At 44.7% G+C, this 21,606-nt stretch overlaps 1 protein-coding gene across 6 annotated transcripts in view; it reads right to left on the bottom strand.

Moving 5' to 3' along the window:
- Positions 1-21,606, bottom strand: part of LOC126185133 (biotin--protein ligase) — a 360,657-nt gene that overhangs the window by 232,783 nt on the left and 106,268 nt on the right. The window lies entirely within an intron of this gene.

Genomic DNA, 21,606 nt, shown 5'->3' with positions numbered 1-21,606 from the left:
CAGATACCCCTCCGTTGTGGTTGTACCTACGGTACGGCTATCTGTATCGCTGAGGCACGCAAGCCTCCCCACCAACGGGAAGGTCCATGGTTCATGGGGGGGAACCTTTCTTATACCAGTTATTTATTTGTAGTGACAAAACAAACGCTATGTAGGGTCACAGGACACTTATTCCATCTTTTATTTGAGCTTCTGTATGTCGATAAAATTGGTTCTGAATTGGGAATGCAACTCAGACCGACCTTAACATGGAATTTGATCCCTTCATGACAATACAACTCTACTACAATTTGTTGTTCGTTCAAAACTGCAGATTCCTCAACGTCTCCACATATTGCACGTGAATGGGTTCGAATCCTGGCCCGGCACTAAAGTTTTGATTAAATATTATCAAGCTCTAGCATGATAACACCTATCTGCTGGTGGATAATAATTTTGATTTTTAACGTATTTTCATTCGTTGTCAGCACTAACGTTATCTGATGTTTTTGATTCCCAGTGAGACACAGAACTATTTGCGATATTACTGTAAGTTCAAGGATGTTATTCCCAGCTGCTGGTGGAGAAAAAATCGGTAGCTGACGTCTCTTTGTGTGAAGTCAACAACGATATGAGTGGGGTTAGATTCCCAGTCAGCACTGAACACTTCGTCATATTATTTGTAGTTCAAACATGCTCACATGTCGCTGCTGGTGTAACAAACCCATATTTAACATTCGTTTTCTCTAGAATATAACAGCAATAGGTGCCGAGTTGGAGTCCTGGGAAAGAAAAAAATAATCTTTCGTCTCGTCATTTCAGTTAAAACACCTAGCTTCTGCCGAGAAAATCCTATGTGTCACAGTTGATTGTGCTTCGATTACAATCCGATTAGGTTCTGGGTTCAAATCCCTGTCCAACCCAAACTTTTCCTCATGGCATTTCAAGTAAGTTACTTGTGAAGAAGCAATATTTAACATCTCTCATAGTTTGTTAAAGGGACAACAGATGCTGAGTAGGAATTTGCGTCCGTTAAAAATGTTTACGTTATGTAATTTAAAGTTGATATTTGTTAACTGATAGTGTCTAAAATCGAGGGATACCACTCTCTGTATGCCTAGTCAGGAATGACTGTTAGTTTCCGTCAGTCACGAAATCTTTGCTTAGTCTGCATGACCTGGATTTGAATCCGTATGCAGAACGAGACGGCTCATTGTGTCATTGGAAGTTCATACATATTCTCAACTAGCTGCTCGTGAATAACTTAAATTTTTAATGTAATTTTGTGTGTAATAATAAGTACGGCAAGTTACTTTGAAGAGGAAGTCACGAATACGATGAACTTACTACGTGCATTACCTATCTGACGTAATAATGAGAGTGGTGACATTTCAGGTATGTCATTTATTGTAATAAATGTGAGCTTACAAGCCTTAAGGATAGTCTTATCTGTGATAAGGTGTTCCCCGATATCTGTAGTATCGTGGTATTACTTTACATCTCGAGTTATTGCGATACAGAGCAATGATTTAGAGTTTTGACTTGTCGGAACCATTTTCAATAGTCAAACGACTATACCGAGGAGCGATTAGAGGACCTGCTAGATAGCTGCGTTATGCAGGTTGCAAGCGAATCAGGTGAAATGCAATTCAGGTCATTCGGATACTTTTGAGCATGACTGTACCTACAAAGGAGTTAAAGTGGATTCAGACCAACACCTTGTAATTGTGAAACTAAGAGCTCGAGTACCTGATGCAAGGAAAGTGAAATGAACATCTCAAAGTAAGTATATGGTATCAAAGGTAAAAAAATAAAGAGATTGCTAAAGCATACTCTCAGAAGGTTACTGAGAATCCTGCATCATACACTCCTAGTATAAGTGATACTCTAGATCAGGAACAGAGTGCTTGCAGGGACACAACCATTAAGGCAGCAGAAGATGTTCTAGGGAAAGAAGGAAAATAATTGAGGAATTTCAGGTTTGGAAAAGATTGCAAGAGAATAAGTCATGAGAAAAACTTGGCTTATAGGAAAATGCTCGATAAATCATATACACATTTAGTGGTAAGAAATTATCGAGATAAAAGGGAAGGAGAGAAGAAACTTCATCGGAATAAGAAAAGGGAATGGGAAAGAAAGCAGATTGAGGAACTGGAGACAATTGGAATAACAAATTATGTCAGAAAATTCTACCACGCAATTAATAATGAAAGAAAGACATTTAAGCCACGTATTTATATATGTAAAAGTAAAAATGGGGAATTACTAACTGATGTCCAAGAGCTATTGGAACGTTGCGTAGAATATTTTAGTGAAGTGTCGGATGCTTCAGAGCCCTCTATTGAAGAGGTCATAATCCACCCAGAAACAGATGACGAGGCCATAGTTTGCCTCCTCTCCCAAGGAGCAGTAGACAAAGCAACATGCTGACTGAAGAACAATTAAGCATCAGGCACTAATAACATCAGAGCCATTGAAAGCCGGAGGAGTTGAGTTAAATCGCAGGATGTACCAGATTTTGTGCATTATCTGGGAAAAGGAAGAGTTGCCAGAAGAATGGAATGTAGGGAGTGTTTGTCGGATACACAAGAAAGGGGATATATTTAAATGCGGCAACTACGGAGGCGTAACACTCCTAAATAATGCAATAAATTATTGACAAATATCTTGTTTAGTAGACTCTCACCCATAGCAGAAAACATTACTGGAAGTTATCGATGTGGATTCAGACCAGGAAAGTCAACTGTGAACCAGATATTTACTGTCCGGCAAATTGTAGAAAAGACCAACGAATTTAATGTTGGTGTGCACCATCTTTTCATTGATTTCAAATCTGCATATGACACAATAAATTGGACTAAACTTTGCAAGGCAATTCGGAAATTTTGGCTTCCTGAAAAATTGGTGCATTTCATACAGGTTACCCAAAAGGCACCCCCAGTGTATTGTGTGGGTGCAGTCTAGTCTATGACCCCAGTTTCCCACACAAATTTGGCTAAGATGAGGAGATGGGCTTTCCTGCCTACTCTTCAATTTGGCACTCGAAAAATTGGTGCAGGAATCAGGTATCCAGACAAGAGGTACTGTCTACTATAAGTCTGTGCAATAGTTTGGATGTGCAGATGATATGAACCTAATGAGTAGAACATTTAGAAATCTACAAAGCGCCTTCTCTGCTCTAAAACTGAGGGCAGAAAAGATGGGCCTGAAAATTAATGAAGGAAAGACCACGTATATGTACACTGGTACAAATCCACCTTCACAGCCCACGGTAACCCATGATGGAGTGACTTTTGAATGAGTGGAATGTTTCACTTATCTGGGTGCAAAGATAAAAGCATATGGCAGTGCTTTGACTGAAATTATGCCCCACATAAGTGCTTCTAATCAATGTTATTTTGGAATTCTGGACCTTCTTAAATTCAAGCTTCTATCACAAGAGACTAAATCCCAACTCTATAAAACACCGATACGCCCAGTACTTACGTATAGTTCAGAAACATGGAAACAAAGCAGGGTGAAAGCAGACCGAGATCACACAAAAGAAGTATACTGAGGAGAATCTTTGGACCTGTGTATGAAAATGGGAGTTGGAGAAAGTGAAGAAATGACAAGCTCTACGACTGCTATAAGGAGGATGGTGTGGTCAAGTTCATAAAGTTGTGTAGATTGAGATGGGCCGGACCTGTAATATGATTCGATAAGAAAGATCCTGCAAGGAAAGCCTACTGAAGTGAATCAGTGGGGGGGAAGAAGAGGAAGAGGACAACTGAGGTTGAGATGGAACGAGGCTGGAGAAGACACTGCCCAAGTTGGCTGAGGTAACTGGAGGTCTACAGCAAACTCTAGAGAGGAATGGTGGAAAATCATCGAGGAGGCCAAGCCCCATCCTGGGATGAAGAAGAAGAAGAAGAAACAGCTTATCTGATTACAATGAAGTCGTATCATAGAAAATACAGTATCAGTAATTAATGAACAGACAACATTAAGATCCAAGACAGCCTTCTGGTACCGCGAGCCACGGAATTTGAATTCGCGCCAGATGGCTTAGACTTCGAAGACCCCTAGAGGTTTCTGCACCATCGCACCATAAGTCGTGGCGGCACGCGCCTCCTGGCCCGTGTTTAGTGTGAGGGCGTCACAGTGGAACACGTGGTCCCAGTGGCCAATAGCAGCACCCCCGATCACGTATCACGTATTTAAGCACCTGCCTCTCGCTCAGCCAGTCAGTCCAATCTTTGCGTGCATCTCTTGACATATCGCCTCACCTTAGCCAGTGTATTGACTTTCTTGTTCTGTGTACGAGTGGACGTGGTTGTCTAGTTAGGTTTTCTTGTGACTCTGTTGTTTCAATCTTGTTGTTGTCCATAAGGTCCTTCATTGGTCGTGTCCGTCCTCTCCCGTTTGTGTTGTTGTTCGAGGGCCGCTCTGTGGGGCCCGTTGTGCTTTCCATCATGTCAACCCCGCAACCGTTGCGGTCACAGTTACGACATTTTTGGCGATGAGGTAAACAGTGGTCATTGTTGGCACGGAGGTGACTTTGGTCCGTCTGCTGGAGCAACAGCAGCAGGTCATGCAGCAGCTGCAGGAGCAGCAGCAGCATCTCCAGTTAGACATCTTACAGCAGTCACTGCGATTGCTAATGGACAAAGTCGATGCCCGGTACGCATTACCACGACACCTTCCGAGTCCTCGGGTGTCCGATGCGTTCCCACATCCGCCGCCGTTCCCACCATTTAATGACGCTAAAGAAGACTAGAAAAGTACTTACATTGACTGCAAGAACATTTCCCGGCTTTTCAAGTCACAGACGACTCCTTACAGCAGCCGTTGTTTTTGTCTTGGGCCTCCCCAGACACGTTCTTTCTCCTCCACAAGTTGGCACCATTGTCCGATCCTGTGGCTCTCTCTTTCCAGGAGATATGCCTTTTGCTGACCAACTATTATTCCCAATGCTAGCACGTGGTCGCCTCTCAGCTGGAGTTCCACCAGTACCATAAACAGCCCGGTCAATCGTATCGTTCCGGGGTCACAGACTTGCAGGGTCTCAGCCGTTGATGCGATTTTACATGCACCAATCAGCAGTGTAAGGCTTCGTATGCAGACTCCCTAATCCGGGATGTGGTGGTTCAGCTGGCTCCCGATCCTGAGGTCTGTATTGCGGTGTTTAAACTCGATAACCCCTCCACTGAAGAGATTCTCCGCATTGCCCACTCCTTTGAAATTGCTCAAGTGGCTAATGAGCATCTTACGGCGAGGCCGCAGGTGGCAGTGATAGAGGCGTCACGGCGCGTTCCACCCTCTCGACGTCGACAAGGCCCGGCTGACCGAGGCCAGCCCGGCGGGACTCCTCGTTGTCCGATGTCTCGGTGGCACCGTTGCCTCCAGTTGCCCCTCGTCACCGGTTGCACAGCCCACTTCCATCTTGCCCACAGTGCTTTACTGCACATTCTTGAGTGGATTGTCCCCACCGCTGGAAAACCTGCATGCTGTGTAATGAGGAGGGCCACACCCGATCAGTTTGTCGTAGTCACTCAACTCGCTCCAGTCCTGCCCCTCCTGGGCCTCAAGATACCGTCCATGCTCTGCAATCGGTCGTCCCACAGGACGACCTGTCAGCGCAGAAGCTTTTCCCCAAGCTCCGCCTCTTCACTGAGGATGTCAGTTTTCAGGTCGACACTGGGGCCTGTCTCCCTGATTAATATGGCAACATTTACCCAGCTGGGCTCTTCTGAGGATCCTCCCTCTCACTTACGGAGACAGTTCCATTCCCATTCATGGGCAATTTGTTGTTCAGGTGACATACAAGGATGTTCACTGGCTCCTTACCCTCTTTGTCGTCAACCATCCGTCGGCTTCAAATAATTTTGGCCTGGATGCATTTCACCTGTTTGGATTTTTAATTTCCGATGAAGTTAAGGTCATTTCCACGGCTGTTCCTTTTCAGCACTTGGAAAATCTGTGCTCCGCTTTTGCGTCATCATTTGCAACGGATCTCGAATGTGCTTCCGATTTTCAGGCACACATCTCCCTTCGGCCAGAGGCGCAGCCTCACTTTTTCCGGGCCCAGCCCCTTTAAGCAGGAACTTGATCAGCTCCAGGCTGCTAGCGTTCTGGAGCCTGTGACTTACAGTCCCTGGGTGACACCATTGGTGGTCATACTGAAACCCAATGGATCCCTTCGGCTGTGTGGGAACTTCAGCACTACTGTAAAAGCTCAGTCCCTCGTTGACACTTACCCCATTCCCCGACAGGAAGACCTTCTCGCCAAGCTCACTGCGGGAGAGTATTTTTCAAAGATCGACCTGGTTGAGGCATACCTTTGGATGCCAAATCTCAGATCATCACGGTTATCAACACGCCTTTTGGATTGTACAAGTACAAGCACCTTCCGTTCGGTGTCTCTTCGGCGCCGGCCAGTTTCCAGCGGTTCCTGGAGCAGCTTACACAGCCTATCCCCGCCTGCGTGAATTATCTGGATGACATCTTGGTCACCGGGCGTTCCCACCAGGAACATTTGCAAAATCTCAGGGCCTTATTTCACACTCTGCAATCCGTGAGTTTATGCTGTCGGCTGGACAAGTGTTGTTTTTTTCAACCAGAAGTGCAATACTCAGGACACTGGCTTAACAAAGGTGGCATTCGCCCTTCGGGTCATAATGTGGCGGCCATTGAGGCACTTCCTCGTCCCAAGGACTTATCTGAACTCCAGGTGTTTTTGGGCAAGGTTACTTATTACTTAAAGTTCTTGCCCCAGGCTGCCTCTGTTGCTCAACCCCTCCATCACTTGCATCGCAAAGGGGTACTTTTCAATTGGACTCCTGCCTGTGACCAGGCTTTTCTCCGTTTAAAGGCAATGCTGCAGTCCGCCCCTTGCCTTACTCCCTTCTCTCCGGACCACCCCTCGGTTGTGGTGGCTGATGCGTCGGCATACGGCATTGGGGCCATCCTCGCGCATTGGGATGCCGACGGCTCCGAACAGCTCATTGCTTGTGCCTCTAAGACATTGACCCCAGCCCCACTGAACTACTCCCAGACTGAGAAGGAGGCCCTGGCGATCGTGTTCACCATCCAAAAATTTCACATCTATCTTTTTGGGGCAAAGTTCACCCTCCTGACAGACCATAAACCCTTGGTTGTGCTTTTTGGACCCCACTCTCACCTTCCAGAGCAAACGGCTCAATGTCTCCAGCGCTGGGCATTGTTTTTATGAAATTACGCTTACACCATCTGCTATAAGCCCACCCCCCACAATGTTAACGCGGGTGCTTTGTCACGGCTGCCCTCGACTAACAGGAGGTCCTCTGCTTTCACATTGATTCCGCCCACCAGTATGCACTGGACGGTCTGCCTCTAATGGCTGCTTACATTGCCGCGGCTACCCGCCGCAACCCTAGTCTTGCGGCAGGTTCTCCACTACGTGGTCCACGGGTGGCCCTCCTATGTTACTCGTCGGATGCAGTCCGATTACACCCCCTTGCACCACCTGTCCCACAGGCTCTCTTTGGTTGATGATATCCTTCTGTTGGCCACGGAGTCTGATGTCCATCGCTTGGTTGTCCCTCCAGATTTGCGGCTTCGGGTGCTAAGTTTGTTACGCCGCGGGCACTGGGGTACGTCCCATATGAAAGATTTGCTCGCCGGCACGTGTATTGGCCCGGCATCGACGGCGATATTGACCACCCTGGTCTGTGGGTACATTGTGTGACCGCGTCACCAGGCAAGCTCCCCTGTCATTTGCACCTTGACCTGTGCCTCGTCAGGCCTGGGATTGCATCCATATTGATTTTGTGGGCACGCGTTTGGGATCCGTGTGGTTACTTATCGTCGATGCCTACTCCAAATACCCATATGTCGTGCACACGGCATCCACCACCACGGAGACTACACTCACAGTCCTGGACCAGGTTCTCGGCATTGAGGGCCTGCCACACACATTTGTATCCGATAATGGCCCCCAATTCACGGTGTCCTCCTTCCATGACTTCTTCATCCAATGGCACGGCGGAGAGGCTTGTCCGCCCTTTTAAACAGCAGTTGACAAAGGCAGTTGACACATCTCCAACAACGTCGGCCCTCACCCTGCTTTTGAGCACCTATCGCACTACACCAATTGACAGACGCAGTTCAGCGGAGATCCTTCACGGGCGACAGCCGCGGACCCTGCTCCATTTGCTGATGCCATCCCCCGCCCGCTCCACACCCGACCCTCTCAGCATTATGCAACTGCCACGGCCATGTGGGCCCGCGAGTACAGGTGCAAGGTGGGTCGGATGCCCACCACGGTCATCGCGGCCCATGGGCGGCGTGTGAAGTTGGTGCAGATGTCGAAAGGGTTCGAGTGCGACATCATAATCACCTCCGTCCACGTGCCCCCGCAGGACTCGCGCCGCCGCCTCCTCCCCTACCACCTTCGGGTCGGATGTGATCATCGAGTCGCCGTCCCGGCCCCCGGTTGGTGTCTCCCCGTGGGCCTGACACCCGGCCCTCCCTGCCCCCGGGTGGATCAGCAGCTCCCTCCCCCACCTCGGACTCTGGATCGGCGATCACGGATACCTCGGGCGTCCCTTCCTCCCCACCACTGGCGGTTGATGAGCCTGGCTCTCGTACCCACTGCTGCCCACCTTGGCACCGTCCGGAGCGTTTCTGCCGCTACCGCAAGTTTCAGGAGGGGGGGGGGGGGGGGGGGGCATCTGGTACAGTGCGCCACGGAATTTGAATCCGCACCAGACGGCACGGACGTCGAAGACCCCTAGAGGTCTCTGCACCATCACGCCGTAAGCCGTGGCAGCGCACGCCTCCTGGCCCACGTTTAGTCTGAGAGCACCACAGTGGAACACGTGGTCCCAGCGGCAAATAGCGGCACCCCCGATCATGTATTTAAGCTCCTGCCTCTCACTCAGCCAGTCAGTCTAATCTTTGCATGCGTCTCTTGACATATTGCCTCGCCTTAGACAGCATATTTACTTTCTTGTTCGGTGTAAGAGTGGATGTGGTGGTCTAGTTAGGTTTTCTTGTGACTCTGTTGTTTCAATCTTGTTGTTGTTCGTAAGGTCCTTCGTTGGTCGCATCCATCCTCTCCCATTTGTGTTGTTGTTTCCGTCACGACAACCCCCCAACCATTCCGCTCGCAGTTACAACAAGCCTTACAGGAAGTGGGCTGGAATAATATGTATAATAAAAGAGAGGTCAATTTTAAATTTAATGTATTTATAAATAGGTTTCCATCAACCTTTAACAGCTGCTTTCCCACAAAAACAATAAAGTATGGCATATCAAGGAAACTCTGCATTACAAATGGAATTAAAACAACATGTACAAGTAAAACGAAATTCAGGGTGTATATGCAGGTAAGGAAAAAAAATTCCCAGATCTCCCGGTTACAAATACATTTTCTCCAAGGTGAAAATACACTTTTTCCGTAGTAAGTGACAGTATACTTTTGATCGAAACTGTAAAACTTATTCATTCTTTGAATGGGTATGTTATACAGCAGCGCAGAATTTGTCAGTACTTTAGAAAACGAAACTCATGGGAAAAAAACATGTTTTGGAAAGATCTTTGATGTGCAACAACATATACATTGTTTATTTTCATACTACGAAAGTATAAATTTGAATTCCACCAACAGGAAAAGTTAATGGTTTAAGTTAATATACACAGTGTTGCTACAAGAAAAGCAAAGCTTTCGCATATAATATTTGTCTCAAAGATTAATAAGCCATAAGAGAAGCTAAGGTTTCACATATAATATTGATCTGTTTAGCGCATGTTGCACTTTAAGATACATCACACAAACACGCCAGTAAAATATTTAATACTGACATACATCTCTCATCTTCTGGTCTCGAAATTCTTCTAAGTGGCTCGTCATCAAAGAGTTGATTTTTAAATGAGAGTAAACACTCTGTGATTTAAGAAATTCATTGTACATTCTCGCACATAGTTCATCTTGCGTAAAAGGAAATTTACTCTGAAAATAACGCTTTTCGAACCACAATTCGCAATATTTTCCCGCGACCTGTTAGAAATAGATTCATTTCAGTATTTGCCAGAGAGTGCCAGATAAGAGTTGTCGCCGCGCTTGCGCAGCTATGGTGATGTAGGAAGCCTGTATGTTCGTACGTATATAACATTAAAAGATCTTTCCTACATTATGTCATAAAAGAAACAAGACATCAGAGGATACTCCAAGAGCGTCAAAATTTAGTGAACCATACTAAAATGCATAGTTCGCCTTAAAGTGCGCATTCGTATGTCCAGATTCCCAATGACGTAGGCCTCGACCTGATATTAAGCTTTTCGGTGTGGTTTTTGGGATGTAAATTTTCTTGCAATACCAGTACTGTATCATCTCGTGTTTGGTTCTTCATTATGGCATAATGCCATACGTGCTAGTAGATGAAAACATGCACTTAAAATGTAGCGAATAGTTGAAGGTAGCCAATAGTGTGGAATTAAATACGTCTTTTCAAATAAATTAACTGCCTCAGAAGGAAAGCTTAATAAAAGCTAAATTTCTTTAGCAAACTGACAAAAATAACTTCATTGTTCTGCAAGGTGAGTAATACTTGACTGTCAGAAAGGTAGAAATAAAATAAAATCTGAAACTAGTACCATATTTTAGCCTTGGACAGAATGACGAAGAGAGTGTGGGAAACAACAGGGAGGACAAGGGGAAAGACAGGAATCAAGTGGGTTGTTGAACTTCAGAAGGACTGGTTGGAATTGGGGATCAAGGTTGAAGGAAAGGAAAATTGGAGGAACACATATACACCGACCAATATGCCGGAGATCAATGACAGAGAAGAATACAGGAAAAGATTAGTGTGTCACCAGTGGAGCAGACAGGAGAAACGGAAACTGAGGATCTCGGAAGAAGAGCGGGAGAGAAGAAGAGAAAGAATGAAGAGGTTCTGGGACAAGAGGAGGAAAATGCAGTGCATGGATGGGCTACCCGTGGTCTTACAGAGGCCGTAACGCAAGAAGAAGAAGAAGAAGAAAATGATGATTTTAGCCTTCCGTGATTATGTGAATGTATTTTAATTCACTTGATCACTCCCAGCCACAGAAATCCGTCTTGTTTTCATACCTAAAACCAGTGAAGACAAGTGACAGGCAAAGTAGTAAACATTTCTTCAATCCTTAGGTCCTACTGATTTTTCTCTCTAACCTTGCAACGGCTTTACATGGCGTGGTTTCCTTTCTGCGAAAGAACTATTACCTCATCAAAGTTCATCAAACGTTTTGCTACATGAAAAATCGAAATGTCGTTGTCTGTTAATACAGATATCACCCAAGCTGGTGTGGTTTCTCAATCTGATTACGTCTATTTTGTCACTGTGTGCTGGATAAAACAAAATAGACCTTTACAATATTGCAGCAATTGTAACACACACGACTGTTTTGGCAATAAATGATCATTTTTATAGTACGACAATATAATTCACGAAGTAGCAATACGAAATACCTATTTGGCCTACTACAATCAAAATGCTTTATGTTAGGAAATAGTTTCACATTTCATTCATATTCTCCAGTCTCTCACGCACGAGACTAAAAAGTGGTAGAACGAAGTTTTTGTATAAATTTGGAATAGTCATGTTCTTCTATAGTTTGTGTGATGTCCCCGTTTCTTCTCCTTCCTCATTCGAACAGCCGGCTGCTATGGCCAAGCGGTTCTAGGTGCTTCAGTCCAGAACCACACTGCTGCTACGGTCACAGCTTTGCCTCCTGCCTCGGGCATGGATGTGTGTGATGTCCTTAGGTTAGTTATGTTTAAGTAGTTCTAAGTCTAGGGGACTGATGACCTCAGATGTCAAGTCCCATAGTGCTTAGAGCCATTTTGACCTCATTCTAACAAACAATCTTGTCATTACTACTTCTGTAACTATTCCTACCACTGTCAAAACTCATTCTCCAGGTAGCTTTATTAATCCTGTCACAATCACCGGTTTACTTATTCAGCGATTATTCTCCGGTTAGGTGGCATTATGTGTTCGTACAATGCATTTTCCGTGCTACTCCCAGAATGGAACTTAAGCGGCCGCTAGCTGGGGACTACAACTGGCTCTGTCTAGTGTAGCGAGCTGGCCAAAAATTTTCTGTCAGAATTTCACTTTCTTGAATACACCGAGAAGATAATACATAATCTTCCTTAACTGTTATTCCTGTTAGTCGTTTATTTCCAATCTGATAGTCTGAACCTATGGATTTCGTTAGTAATTATGACAATGCTGAACATTTGCAAACTGAATCAACCACATAAACAAGTAACAGTTGGCATTCACCGGTTCGGCTTTATTCCGCTCAGCTCGTATAGCCCTGTCCCGTTTTGTTTGCAGGAATGTTACTTTCCAGCTGCGACGAGGATTACCCTGGCAGAGACATCACGTACACTATGCACACATTCAAAAATCAACTTATAATTCATTCAGAAATCACCTTAGAATGTGTTAAAAAATGTCCAAAAACCAGCAGGGGTGCGTTTCAAAATCGTACGAATAATAGATAGACCGATGTGCGCTGGATGCACAAGTGCTTTGTGAAACAGGGTTTTTTCCCCCTCAAGAATATGCACAGTGTATGTTGGAGGCAGCAAAATCGTTCTGCTGTCAGCTTCAAATGCCAATTCTCTAAATTTTCTCAATAGTGTTCCTCGAAAAGAATGTTGTCTTCCCTCCAGGGATTCCAATTTGAGTTCCCAAAGCCTCCTGCGTGTAGTTCGAACCCACCAGTAACAAATCCAGCAGCCCACCTCTGAATTGCTTCGATGCCTTCCTTTAATACAAACTGGTATGGATCCCAAACACTTGAGCAGTACTCAAGAACAGGTTGCAGTAGTATCCTATATGTGGTCTCCTTAATAGATGAATGATACGCTCATACCTTCTTTATTGCTCCTATCCAGGCTAGTGAATGGGCTGCTCCCTTGGTAATCTTACCAAAGTCTGGTGGAAGGCTTTGTCTTTGTGTCAACTTTAAATTCACTGTGAATTCACAATCCATAATTGATACTTATCTATTGCCTTGCGCTGAGGAACTAACGGATAGGCTCAGTACAGTCCACTATTTTTCAAAAACTGATTTACGTAATGGGTATTTGCAAATTCCACTAGACGAGGAGTCTCAGAAAGTGTTTGTGGTCAACAAACATTTAGGGTTGTCCAAATTTTTGCACTTACCCTTTGGCAGCACTTCTGTGCCTGCCACATTCTGACGCTACTTAGAACACCTTACTGCAAAACTTCCATTGTGTTCAAATTACTCGGATGATATTGTGGTATCAGGACGCACACCGGAGGAAAATATCAGTAACTTTTGTATGCTTTTTCAAGTGCTTTCAGGTGCAGATATGAACTGTCACCTGGACAAATGTGCCTTTTCTCAGACTTAAATTCAGTACTCAGGCCATGTTCTTAATAGCCAAGATGTTCATCCCTTTCACTCACATTTGCTGACCATCCAGGACCTCCCTGAAACATGGAACATGACAGAATTGCAGTCAGTTCTTGGGAAGCTGATGTAATGTATCTGGTTTAAACCCCAGCTCAGTTCGTGGCTCCATTGCAATGTTTGTGTCAGAAGAATGTGCCTTTTGTTTGGATCAAAGACTGTCAGGATGCATTCCATTGTTGAGGGTCAAATGCCTTCTTAATTTTGATCCCACTAAGCCTGAGGTTTTGGCAGTGGACGCTTCTTCATACAGAATCAGAGCTGTGCTCTTGCACAGACTTGGGTTCACAGGACAGGCCAATTGCTTTCGCTTCCAAGTTATGACCGAGACTCAATGTAACTACTCCCAAATGAAGAAGGAAGCGCTCGCTATTATCTATGGCATCACAATGTTTCACCATTATGTTTGGTTGAAAGTTTTACCTAGTGATGGACCATTACCCACTTCAGTCTCTGTTTCACCTGTCCAAACGTGTTCCACCGCACTCGGCAATGTTGGGCTTTGTTATTGTTACAGTATCAGTACGAAATATCGTCCCAGTTCACATCGAGGCATGCAAATGCTGATGTCCTTTCTCGCCTTCCTGTTGGCCCCGATTCTGAATTCGATGCTACTGCCACATCTTGTTGTAAGGCCGATCCACAGGACACTGAACTTCTACAGACTTTTCCACTGCGCTATACGAAAATTGCACAGGCTACAGAAGCAGACCCTGACTTGAACCTTTTGTTGCATTACATCCATACTGCTTGGCCTCGATCAGTGAAAAACATTCAGAATTCTTTTGTGCATCAATATTTTGTTTGTCAGCATAGCCTCTCCATCCAGCATGGTGTGATTTTATTGCAAAATGACTCTGGACAATTGCAAGTGCTTATTCCTAAAACATTGCAAAAAGATGTGTTGCAATTGCTGCACCAAGGACATTGCGAAATTTTATGCACAAAACAGTTAGCAAGTTAGCACTGTACTTGGCTGGACATGGGCGCCCATGTTGAACAGGTGATGTCACAGTGTCACACTGGTGCTGAAAATGTGTCGACCCCAACGCAAACGTTTTCAGCACGGCCAAAGTCTAAATTGCTGTGGCAATGAGTGCATATTGACTTTTCTGGTCCCTTTTGCAACACTAGTTGGATTATTGTTGTGGACTTTTAACAAATATCCAATTGCAGTGCCCACGAACTCTACTACATTGTGTAGTACCAATTGCAGTTTGCCATCTATTTTTTGCTTGGAAGGTTTGCCCGAAGTGCTAATTACAGACAACAGACCACAGTTTACAGCTCAGGATTTTGAACAGTTTTGTGCGGCCAATGGTATCACTCACACCAGTGTTCTGTTTCATCCCCAGTTGAATTGAGAAGCTGAACAATTTGTGCATACGTGCAAGCAACAGATGAACAAACTACTTGTCTCCAACAAAAGGGAGCAAGTGCTGACGCTCTTTCACGCAACGTACTGCTCCAAACCCCGAGACGGTCCACTGCCGGTGGAGTTTCTCTACGGCCGACACAATCGTACTCTGCTCCAGTTGATGCACCCACCACAGCACACGGCGCCTCCCTCACTGTGCAAACATCTCTTTACGCCTAATGATTCTTTGAAATTTGGGTGCTTGCATGTATTTAATTCAAGGTCCTGCTGGATTGCTGCACCACCATCAGAACCATATTCGTGCTTATCCATTGCAAGTTTCTTCCATAGATTTTCTGTCCTCAGATTCGCATCCTAATGGGATTTTGCAGCCGGTGCAGCTGCAGCTGGGGACCTCTTCAGCACTGCCTGCAGAACCAATGGAGCTGGACTCATCACCTTCACTGCCACAGCAGCTCAACTTCCTGGTGCTTGACCTAGTGCCTGCCGTGGACCCGTCGTTGTCACCACCTTTTCCGTTGCGGGACCAGCTCAGGAAGAGGGTTGGTGCCCTTTCAGGGGTTATCTGACTGAGCTCCTCTCAGAGTGCAGGACAGATGTCGGGGCACGACCGAGAGCTCGGTGTTAGTGCTATTGTTGCTCCCAGCACTTTGAGCGTATATCTTTTCACAGATGCACGAATCTCTATTAACCTTTACTTGTCGTCATTTGTGCATTCTCTTACGAACCGAGAGAGTGCAAGAACCTATGCTTCCTCAGCATTATCTGAATGTTGTAATTAATCGTGTGCCCTTTCCATCGTTAATCCACATAGTAGGCACATAATTCTCAAGACCGTGATTTATAATTGGCTTAAACTTTGCCCATAATTCCTCTATGGCCATTTTATTGAAACTAAGTGATGTTAATTCACTGTCTAAATGAGATGGTAACAACTGCTTATTTGCCTTTTCTAACAGACACACTCTCCTAGCCTTCTTAACTGATTTATTAACTTTCATAATGACATCACGACTGCCGACCCCTGTTTGTATACTAGTGTTATCGATAAGGTTCAGCCTACTTGTAGCTAAAAGGTCTAAGATATATCCAATATGTGGGCGCTGCTCAACTAGCTGTTCACTGCAGTTTTCAGAAAACGTGTTCAAAAGTACTTCACATGACAGTGTGTCTGTATCCCCTGTAATGAATCCATGCACAACCCAGTATGTAAAGTAGGTTAAAGTCACATCCAACTAGTATTGCATAATCTGGGTATTTACACATTACTGACTGTAGACTTTCTTTCAATGACCGTAAAACTGATACAAAGGAATCAGGTGGCCAGTAAAGACATCCAACAGTTAACTTTGTTTCACCTGCACTTGTTATACGTGACCAGATTACTTCACTGACAAACTCAACTTCAACCTCAATAGAGGCAACGTTTTTGTCAACTGCAACGAACACTCCCGCTCCTACGGCCTCTAATCTGTCTTTCCGACATACGTTCCACGACTCGCTAAATATCTCGGAGCTTTCCACTTTGGGTTTCTGCCAGCTGTCGGTCCAGAGAATAATTTGAGCACGAGAATTTTCCTGGAGGGCAGTAAATTCGAAAACTTTGTTACAAATACCTTGACAATTTACTGAAAAAACTTTTGAGTCAAAGGGTCTTTACTCTGAATGTCTTCTACAGCCTAGCCAAAAAACCCTCACGTGCACTCGACAAATACTCCGATGCCCAAGTAGCTGCTTCCTTTGTGAAGTGCACCCCTGACGTATCACGGGGAGTCCTACAAATCTCCAACCGATAACATAGGTCTAGAAACCCGCAGCTGAGACTGTCAGAGAGTCGACGAATCCTTCCGTCGAGACCGTACGTTCCCGTCCGTTCGGCTCCAAATCGAAGGACCCCATTCGACTCTGGGAACAGTGCTGCAAACTGTGAACTCTGCTTGCACCCGACGTGTGAGGCCAGCATCCTTCCCCACTCCTGTCAGCCTCCCGTACGAACTGAGGATGACCTCAGAACCCCCGTGACAGGCAGTGCCGGTGTCAACGTGTGCCAAAATTTGCAGATAACTGCATCCCGCACACTCGATAGCTGCCGGTGAGGCCACCTCCACATCTCCGAGGCTGGTAGACGTACCGAGTGCACGTTCACTTTCTTTCCAATCATGAACACTATCTGTCCCGGTGTCCACCTGCTCGGACCCTGCCGAAGGAGCGGCCACCTGTCCACTCGCAGGGTGAACGGGCAAAGCCAGATGACCGGCATCCACACTGGCCCTCCGCTTCAAGTGATTCGAATGCATTACTGACTGTCACTCACTCTGCTGTGAGGGCAGATCCTCTGCTTCAGGTACACTAGGAGGTGCTTCAGTAGTAGAGCCCACAGGTGAAACAAGTGACACCCGAGGCGTCCCACGCAACGCGCCAGATTCTCCGCCACTGCTACAACCCGAGGCAGATGCCCGAAGGTGACTGACCACGGCCGAAAGTGCATTCAGCTGTCTGCAAACTGCGGTCAGCTTCTCCTGCATGCACACATCCTACCCATCCTAGAAAGACTAACTGAAGAGTAAACTAGAAAAGTAGACAGAATGCGATATGTGCAACTTGCTACCCTCCTCATTTGTCACCGACGGATGCCGATGCCTCTATGTGCTGTGTAGTTGGCCGTTCAGAAGGAATGGAAACTCTGCTACAAACTGCACGAATTTACACTTACAAAATGCGAGCTTACACCTCTTAAACAGAAACGCGCATTAAATTTTAGAAATACACGATGAGGAAAAGACAGGAGAAGATAAACACTTGACTTGCTGCTCTGTAGATGTGTATCAGCCGAGATATGGAGCCTGGATGACTGGCTTACTAAATGACTGGGCCCACATCTTCAAAACGAGACAAATGGTCAACTAACTATTGTGCTACAGACTGAATGAATTTACACTTACAAAAACGTGAGATTTAACCTCTCAGACAGAAAGGCACATACGAAATTTATGTCACACCAGTATGCCACACACCAAAGCTCGGAAAGCACTAAGGTGTGCCTTCCGATGCTACCTGTACAAAATCTAGTGTCATCGTGGACTGTTGGCCACCGATTTTGTGACGCGGAGAGAATTTGCAGTACAGGTACTACGAAAAATGAGGAAGACGACGATCGATTGTCTGACGTGTTGCAGACCGACAAAGCTTATTTCACACTGCGAGGGTCTGTCAACAGCCACAACTGCAGAATTTGGGCTGCCGCAAATCCTAGAACTGTCTCGGAAACTCCACTGCACGGTGAGAAAGTCACGGAGTAGTGTGGATTTACCAAATCGATCGTAATCGGACCCTTTTCCTTTGAAGAAATGCGGGGTGCGGCTTTTTCAAACTGTCGGCACGATGAGGGCAGAGTACACAGATATGTTACAGAATTGCACCATCCCTGGCCCGACTGATAAATACCTGCTGGAAGGTCCGACTTTTAAGCGGGACGGTGCTCCACCCCATCGCATGCCGAGTCACCACTTCTGTCGTGCTTGACCTCGCAGGTTTCCAGACCTCGATCTGTGTGATTATCGGTTGTGGGGTTTTCTGAAGTCGCATGTCTACCACAATTGTCTGACCTCATTAGGGATGCTAAAAGACAACATCCAATGGCAATTTCTGACCATACTTACTGACATGCGGTACAGTGCTGTGCACAACATTGTCCCTCAACTACAGGTATTGTTAATGAATGACAAACGACATGTCGAGCATTTGTTATAAAGAACATTGTTTTTGCTAAAAATCAATTGTTTTGCTACATATTGCTTTTGTATCGTATGAAGTGCCATCTCTTGGTTATTTTGCACTTTTTTTTTCCCGGCTTCAATAAAACGCCATGTCATTTCAAACATGTGTGTCAACTTTTACCTGTCCACTTACATTATTCCATGAAGTACTGAATTTTCAAATGTTTAACGGACTTTTGAGTCAATCTTTATATGCAATATTTTCAGTCACATATGAAATACATGACATCACTACCAGAGGGGATATTTCCAGACAGACTGGAATGTGTTATTGTCAGATCACTTTAGCAGACTGGTAGTAAGACAGATACTAATAATTACTGAACAGTATCACTACTCACCTCCTCCTAATAATTACTGAACAGTATCACTACTCACCTCCTTCTTGAACGTAATGGGAAAAACTGTTTGTGCAACAACCATAACACGCCTCTCATATAATAAGATATTTAGTCTGTCTCAATTTGTATTTTAGCAGGGTCTACAGAATACATTATTTTTCAATTCACAAATCAGATAATACAAAATGTGAGCTGTCAGAAGAATGTGACTGTTTAATCCATAATATTTTCCTAGACAAGTTATTGAGGTATCAGGGATCTTGCTGGTAACTAGTTTCCACCCAACCTAACTAAATGGATGCAATGTGTTGCATTAAGAAGCTCAAGGAGTGTACAACATGATACAGTATCTTAACATTGGGAAAGAATCACTACAGGTGTACTGCAAAGAGTGATATTATGTCCACTCTCATTTTTATTGCATATAAATGATCATCCGTCATATATCGAAGAAGCAGACGTAGGTCTCTTTGCTGATGATGGAAATATAATAATAAAACGTAATTTTGTAACACCGATGCATGAAAATGTACAGAATATTTTCTTGAGAATCAAGGAATGGTTCTCTCCAAATGGACTGTAACTCAACTTAGATAAAACACAGTACATGCAATTCAGTACTGCACACGGCCTGGGCCCACCGTTACAAATAATACATTAGGATGCATCAATAAATGAAACAGACCATCTACACTGTTAGATGTTTATTCCAGTAAGCTCCTGATCTGGAAGTCACATCTTACGGATTATCTTAAATATCAAAGCTCTGAAACGTTTGTGTTATGGTTAATATCAGATTTTGGAGATGAAAATTCCAAAAAGTTGACTACTTTTACTATTTTCATTCACTAAATATTATGGAGTAGCTCATCACCAAGGTAAAAATAATTTCTTGCACGGAAGAATGTAATAAGGATAATGTGTAATGTCTAATCTCAAAGTTCTTTCAGGCAGCTCTTTAAACATTTGATTATACTGATAAAAGTCTTACAGCAAATTTACTCCCTTATGAAGTCTGTCATCAACAAGCACAGTTTGATAGCAGCAGCAACATTCATAAGCATAAAGGAGAAATTAGTCCCACTATCCATTACTGAGTCTTTACTTTGGCCCAAAATGGAGTGAGGTATTCAGCCACAAAAATCTTTGATAATCTATCAAGTGATGCAAAGAATTTGGTGGATAGTAAAATTAACTACCAAGACAAACTGAAATCATAGCTGCTTGAAAAGTTCTTCCACTCCATAGAATAATTTCTTCTACCTAAAGAATAATTTCTTTTACTCCACAGAATGATTTGCAAATGTGTAGTAACAGGTTTGTGCACCTGCAGCAATTAAGTATTACTCAGTGAATCAACTTACTGCACAGATCAGTGGTTGTAGGTAAATGGTAGCCAATTGCAACAAGGCCTCCAGGACACAGAGCATGCTGCTCAGCACAATCTGACTAACTTCAACAGCTGCTTCAATATACATGATGTCTGGATTTACCTTCAGCACAACTAGCCTTAAGGATTTTTCCAGGTCGAAACCCTCCCTTTAATATAATATTTGCTCCCACAATTGACTGGCCTTTATTTCCCCATGGCCCAAGCTTCACCTGCCTCTTATCTGTTCTCATCCTTTTCCACCCTCCTGCCTCCACACAAGCCTCTCAAATTTTATGGAAAACTTTTTATTCCATCTTAGTCAACCATATCTACCTTTCTTTATACCTCTCTCTTAGTATGGATTTCGCAGCTGCTAACTTAGTACTATTTTCTCCATAGCTTATGTAGTGGCCTCCAACTCAGCCCTCTAGCACCCTAGATGGGAGTAGGTGCCAGCCACCTCACCTACATGTTGTAAATATTTCTTACTTCCTTTCCTTGCTATTCATACACCTTCTGACCTCATGTTTCTTCCATGATCTAACCACCCACTCCAGCTAGAATACCCGCTCTCGTTCCAGTTGGGCTGCAGGGCTGCAGAGCTGAGAGAGAACTCTCTCTCTCTCTCTCTCTCTCTCTCTCTCTCTCTCTCTCTCTCTGTGTGTGTGTGTGTGTGTGTGTGTGTGTGTGTGTGTGTGTGTGTGTGTGAAAACTGTACACTCAGCCACTCTCCACGTCTGTCTACTGCCGACATCCATTCCAGTTGTCAGTAGTGATCTGTCGTCATGCATACACTGCCCACCATGAGAGTGAATGCCACCTGGTGGCTCTGTGGGTATGTGACATGGTAAGGAATCTATATAACCATAGCATAGACAAATGGGGAATCATCTTGATGATACAAAATGTAAATGGGGAAATTCACTGACACTGACTTTGACAAATAGCAGGCTGTTATAGAAAAGAGCATCTCAGAAATGGCAAAGCTGTTTGGTTGTTCGCATCCTACTGTCCTGAGCATCTATGGAAAGTGGTTGAAGAATGGGGAAACCATGAGCAGGCAAGAAGATGTTTGATGTCCATGCCTCATTATGTAACATGGAGATTGGAGGCTTGTTCACTCTGTAAAGCAGGATAGGTGGCACTTATTGGAAATCTGACAACAGAGTACAATGATGATGCTAGTGCCAATGCAGGCGCAAGTGTTTCAGAGCATACAGTTCAACACACACTGTTGAATGTGGAGCTCCACAGCAGACAATTCCTATGTGGTCTCATGGTGACCAAACATCATCAATTACAATT

This window comes from Schistocerca cancellata, chromosome 4 (assembly GCF_023864275.1).
Source record: "Schistocerca cancellata isolate TAMUIC-IGC-003103 chromosome 4, iqSchCanc2.1, whole genome shotgun sequence".
Lineage (NCBI taxonomy): Eukaryota > Metazoa > Arthropoda > Insecta > Orthoptera > Acrididae > Schistocerca > Schistocerca cancellata.
Note: the sequence above shows the minus strand (reverse complement) of the source record. Positions and strands in the feature narration are given on the sequence as shown.